Below are 6,344 nucleotides of genomic sequence, written 5' to 3' on the forward strand. Positions count from 1 at the left end.
AAGGGGTGGCGCAGTAGGGCAAAGGCGAGCGGGGCCGCCGTCGCCCCCTCCCCCCCCCCCGGCGGGAGCCGGACGTGTTGGCCTTGCTTTGGGCACCAGGGCGCCTATCGCAGTCCTCACGGGGCGATCGTTATGCGTATCGTCCTCTCCAGCCGTGAGAAGCCTGCGTAGAGGGAAGCGCAGCTGCTTTTCTGGGAAGAACTTCCTCAGGCGAGTAGGCCTCCCCCCGCCCCCCCCCGCTCCAGACTCAAATAAAGTGTCATGACAGCCCCGTGCCAGGATCGTAAGCCTCAAGCCTGCAGTGACTGTGCCTGTGTGGAGAGCTGCAGATTTCAGCCATCTGTGGGATTAATTGCAGAAGGCCACAGACATCATGCTAAGCCATGTTCCCCTTAAACTTTTTTTTCGTCTCCAGTATTTAATAGGGGAAACTGAGTGATGGGCTCCTTTTTAGTCAAGGGAGAGTCAATTTACCTTCTAGGAAATGAGGGGCAGAGGGTGAATTTTCCTCCCAGGCAGTGAGGCCCATAGCTGTGATGGGGCTACCCATACCTCCATGTGGAGGTGGAGGTAGAGGTATGAAGGTCCATATGGAGGTATTTAGTGTGAGAAGCAAAGAACATTTGCAAATGTATGACACAAAGCGTCAGGTCTATTGGCTTTCTGCAGTTTTGCAGATGCCTGTGCTTTAACCCCACAGCTCCCCACTTTCACTCCAGATAACATCCAAGCAGGGGAGCACGGGTGTACCATGGGGCTGGTGTCCGCTAAATCAATGGTGCACAGGGCGAGGCGTCCCTCTCACTACTGTAGTTTACTCTGGACTGCGTGACAATTACGCTGGGATGCAGCCACTTTCTCTCTGTGTTTTTTTCATCACAGCTATTTACATGAGAACATAGCAAACCCTTCTCTTTGGAAAACTATTTATTGTATTTTGCAATGTCAGCTATTTTGTACGTAAGCTATGTGATTTATACAACAGATGCCGTGGCATTGCAGCAACACCTCTCTGTGTGTCGCTTCTCTATCTGTCATTTTGGACTTCTGTCCCTGGTAATACCCTGCTCCACCAACTGTTAACATTATCCCATTTTTTCACCCTTCACCTGTGGTTGACTGGTAGATCTTGTTTCACCTGAGCAAGATGGTGATGATGATGAAAATGTAACTATTCAGAAAGAGGTAGCAAGAATGCTCACAGTAAAAGATTTGAGCTGGGCACCATCATCAATAAAATGCCGTCATCTTTCATATCAGTGATCTGCTCTGAAAACAGTGTCTCATCCAGCTGACAGTCCTAACAAACTTGTTTCTGCCCTTCCAACCTCCATGCCACCAACCCTGATGTGCTTATTTATATGGTGCGTTTCTTAAGTTCCTGCATGCTTCCTCAATTCCATTAATTCCATTAATTTTTATGGGAAAAATTGTGTCACTACCTGTTACACTGTTCAGAATGCATCTTTGAGGGGTAGTGGGTTATGGCTGTACCTTACATACAGTGCTTCCACAGAAATCCTCCTCTTGGCTTGCCATTGAAGCAACTGTGTCTGAAGTGCACCTGTTTTCAGGAAAGGAAGAAGTATTTCCATCAGTTCATTTCTTTCCATGTAAGAGAAAATGTCTTCTCATGGAGTAAGCTGGTATAAGCACGTTTAATTGGAAATACTTCCACTCTGGTCAAGAGAAATTACACCACGTGTAGTGAGTGGATAGTACAGGCCTCCAACTATATTTGTGGAAGAAGTGGAAGTGAATTCAATTCCCTCAACACCAAAAGTAATAGCCACTCCAACATGATACATGTGCTCTTCAGAGAGTCCTATCAGCCCCCACCATACAAGGGTCCTGGCAGAGATGACTCGGCATCAGGCAGTGAAGAGAGCATGTGACTGTCAAAACACTTGTTAGCTTACTGCAGAGATTTTTAACTTGGCAAACTCCAAGGACTTAAGTTTTTTTCAGAACTGGGATTTGAAAAGGCAATACATTTCTTCCACCAATGTTTTAAACAGGCAAGCAGCTACCTTTGGAACACCTTCTATGGAATAATTATATTTAGAACCAGTATTACTTCCCTACAATTACCTTACGAACATGGTCTGTTTCATAGAGCAAGATAGTGTCTTCATTTAGCTCATAATGACTAAAATGGTAAAGATTTCTACTGTGTATTGTACAGTTTTGTCTATCAAAAGTGGAAAAAACAGGCAGTTTCATGAATAAGTTGTAATAAGTTACCTACTAGGACATTATTTTTATTACCAAAGAGGTTATCAGGATCCATTTCAGGATTTCTTTTGGGCACTGATAGGAGCACAGGCAGGAGACTGGGTAGCATATCAAGCATTTGAATATCTTCTGTGTATCTGGACTTTGGAGTAACTCCTGAAATGAAGATCCTATTTAATTGCAACCACATTTTAAAAGAATGTTTGAAATCTTGTTTACTGAGTACGAGATGAATCAAGTAACTGATCTGCCTTCTCTTGCTTGTAGCCCTGTATTTTTTTCACATCTCACCCCAGCATTAGTCAACTAACTGTGCTCTAAGATTCTCCTTCTTTCTTTCCCTTTTGTCTATAAACTATATGCAAACATTTCCCAGAAAAGCCTAGGATATTTAAATTTCCTTGTCCGACCCAAGACTTCCTTCATGATAGAGGGGGAAGAAAAAGTCAATATGCTTAAATATGTTTTAAGCTCCCTTAAATGAAGAGCCACCTTTACACTCAGCAGTTAAATTTAATTCAATTTATAGCAATATCAGCTCACCTCTGTCATATAGTTTAGCTGTTCTTTTCACAGAATCACAGAATGGTTGAGGTTGGAAGGGACCTCTGGAGATCATCTAAGTCCAACCACCCTGCTCAAGCAGGGTCACCGAGAGCACATTGCACAGGATCGTGTCCAGGCAGCTTTTGAATATCTCCAGAGAAGGAGACTCCACAATCTCTCTGGGCAACCTGTTCCAGTGCTCTGTCACCCTCACGGTAAAGAAGTTTTTCCTCATATGCAGATGGAAGGGAAATAAGTTGTCTGAACTGAGATCCCTTTCTCTACCTCAGACACTTGTTTCCAAGTGAACATGGAAACCTCGTTTCTATATGTCCTTTTTGCTTCCCATTGCTGCCTTCCTGCTGTTCCGTCATTCCATCTCCCAAGGGTCCCACAACCCAGCCAGAGGCACCAGTTCTACCAGGATGCCCTGATCACCCCCAAACAGCATGGCCAGCAATATGCACACACTACAGACCCACATTCCCAGCAAGGATGCTGGACGTGACATTGCCAAGCAAGAACAGCACTTGCTCGACAGCAAGATTTGCTGGACAACACTGATTTCTGCAGCCAACACAATAATTTCCATTTGACTTGGCCCTGTCACCTGCAGGGTAACTGCCTTTATGCATGACTGCAGTTCTCTACTTCTAGACTACCGCAGCAATTTGCCATTACATCAAGATCTCTTTCTTATTGAGTTCTGAAATTTGAGCAAAGGTTCCAGAACACAATTATGATTCCTTAACCCACCAGCCCAAAACCACCACATTAGAAAAGGCATTTCAATGTTGTGGCTCAGTCTGAAAGGCGGGATCTCAAGCTCTAGGTTCATAAGCAGTGGCAGCTCAAGAAGGCTGAGGTTTGGGATATTAATTTGAGAGACCTGCAGAACCTCCAAGGAGAAGAGCACTTCTCCCTCGCTCCTTTCCATTTGTCAGCACCATGTGGGATGTTGGAGGAGAAAGCATAGAATCCAGTTCTGCTACGTGGCTGCAGTGTCCAGCATGCCTCTCCCTCAACACTCATGTGGGAAAGGAAAGGAAAGGAAGGAACAGGTGCAACTCAATTATTGGCATTTTCCAGCCAGCTTTCATGGCCCTTGGCCAGAGCAGCCCACAGGGACAGAGACTTGTTGAAACCCCAGTAGCAGCTGCTGCAGCCCAGAGCTCCAGCCCATACTTTGGGAAACTTTAATTGTAAATATTTTGTCACCATTACATTATGGAATTAGATTTATATGAAAAGGTAATGACTGGCAGTTTCTTTGGAGGAGAAGGAGGAACACTATATTATGTATTTTTATATTTGTCTAATACAACAGAGCATTCTTAAAATACAGATAATAAATAATATAGACTAGTTTTGTCCAGATCCATGTGAAGACAGCTGGATTATATCCACAAGGACTTCAGGTTAGACTGGTTTACTAAAGTTGAATTTTATCGAATAAGATCACCTACCCTTCCTCAGTAAGAAGTCTGGATTATTTGCTTCTATATTTACTGCAGCTTCAGTTTTGGCATTTCAGAAGAAATGGAGAAGGGAACCTCTGAATATTTTGTGTAGAGCCACAATGCCTCTCCAACCCCTAAAGTGACAAAGGTCCAGTTGCGCATGTTTATCACATAGTCAAAGCATAGTCCAAACTAGTCCCAGTTGATACCACATCAGCTACTTCTCACTGCCTTTGCCCATGCTTGCTCTTTGTGTACATCCACAGCACAACAGTTTAATACTCTCACAAAGGGAAGTAATCCACTTTGCACACAGGCAAACAAAGCCTTCAGCAGCGTTTACTAGCATATCATGTTGCGTAGAGGTGAAAATAGAAAGAGGGAAAAAGGAACTAAGCACCACTCTGAGGTGCTCTTGTGATAGCACTTAGGGCACTGCCTGCAACTTTCCATCATCAGAAGTGTATTTATGGGCTGAAAGAGATCCAGGGAGTTCTGAAGATGCTCCTGGAGAATAATATTATCTATACTGATCAAATGAAACAAAAGATTGGGACAGTTAGGGTCTATGCTCTCATGTGGCAGGATTGCACTCTGTATGATTTTGTTAGTTAAGCTTCCTCCCGCCCATCATCCTTCCCCACTCCTTTCCCCAGTGTTTAAGGTTAACAGGGAAAATACAAAAGAAAAAAACATTGCCAGCTGAGGTGGTTCCAGGGCCCTCCTGTTTTTGTTCTCCATACTTCAGGGTGCCTGTTGCGCTGGCATAAAACCATATGGCCATGCTATGAACTAAAAAGGGATACTGAATGAGCTAAATGATCTCTTTTCTCTTCAAATTAAGCCATATCAATTCAGCACAGTAAAATTTTGTTCACAGTAAAAAAAAAAAAGTACAGAAACACATATTATTGTTGTTCCATAATAGAAGAAAATAAACAGTAGAAGAGAATATCCCAGGCTGGTCCCACATGAACTGTTGTGCAGAATAGACGAGACAGTGTTAATTCATAGCCCTTTAACACTGACTTTGCTACATTATTTTAAGTTTCCCCTACAGTTTGGGATTCTAATTTATCTGAAATCAGCACACCAGTCCTTGCCTTTTCCTAGCCATGTAAGATGTGACTCCAATGGACAAATGAACCGATTTATGTACAAAGTTTCATTTTGTAGAACCTGTAGTGTCATTCTAGAAAAAATATGCTGTGTAGTGTCATTTTACAAAACCATTCTTGCCACCTATTGCCCTTAAAAATTCCCTCTGATTCACACTTCAGCTGAACAGGTTTGCTCTGAATACCTCCAAACTACACTCCCAATAATGCCTCACTTCGTATTCAGCCGACTTAGATATTCTGTTACACCAGGACGACTAGTATCAAGCTCAGTTATTTTTTCTCAGAAACGGTTGGCTTAATTGCAGGCGTCCCTTGATTATTACTGCACAAGTGAAAATGTGGAATCCTGAGACAGGATAAGTACAGGTAAAATACAGAATTCTCTTAGGATTGATTATTTAGTTAGGAACAGCATTTTCCACTGCAAGTCACTTCACTGCCAATTTTAAGCACTGTTCCCAGCTGCCATCATAAAAGTGATTGCAATAATTTTGCTGGAATGGAAAAATATCTTTCTATACATTCCATATCCTAAAAAAAATTGCTTTAGTCTTTCAAAATAAATTGATTGTAAATTAGAGAAAGGTGAAGTTTCATACTGATGTATGAAAGTTTCAGAAGTTGATAGAAGACCAAAGAAAGAGCTTTAAGTTGGAAACTACCTAACCCCATTAGAGCTTTTGCTAGCATCCCAATGGCTTCATGTCTTCCATGTGTAAAGACCATAATACCCACAAGCAAAATGTATAATCAAGTCCTGACATGAAATATTTTCCCTCTTCAAAGGATACTGTGTGTCTTGGTAATATAGCTTTGCAAAGAATTCTGTCTCTACTCTAGTGAGTTTTCAACTCACTGTCTCTTTAAGGTCTACTCTTGATTTCCCTATTTAAAGCATGAATGCAGTGTTTGTAGGCAAGCCCTTTTTGTTCATATTCCTTTACCTAATTCAGTCATGCTGCACAAGTCAAGGTAGTTACAT

Source organism: Apteryx mantelli, chromosome Z, assembly GCF_036417845.1.
Source record: "Apteryx mantelli isolate bAptMan1 chromosome Z, bAptMan1.hap1, whole genome shotgun sequence".
Lineage (NCBI taxonomy): Eukaryota > Metazoa > Chordata > Aves > Apterygiformes > Apterygidae > Apteryx > Apteryx mantelli.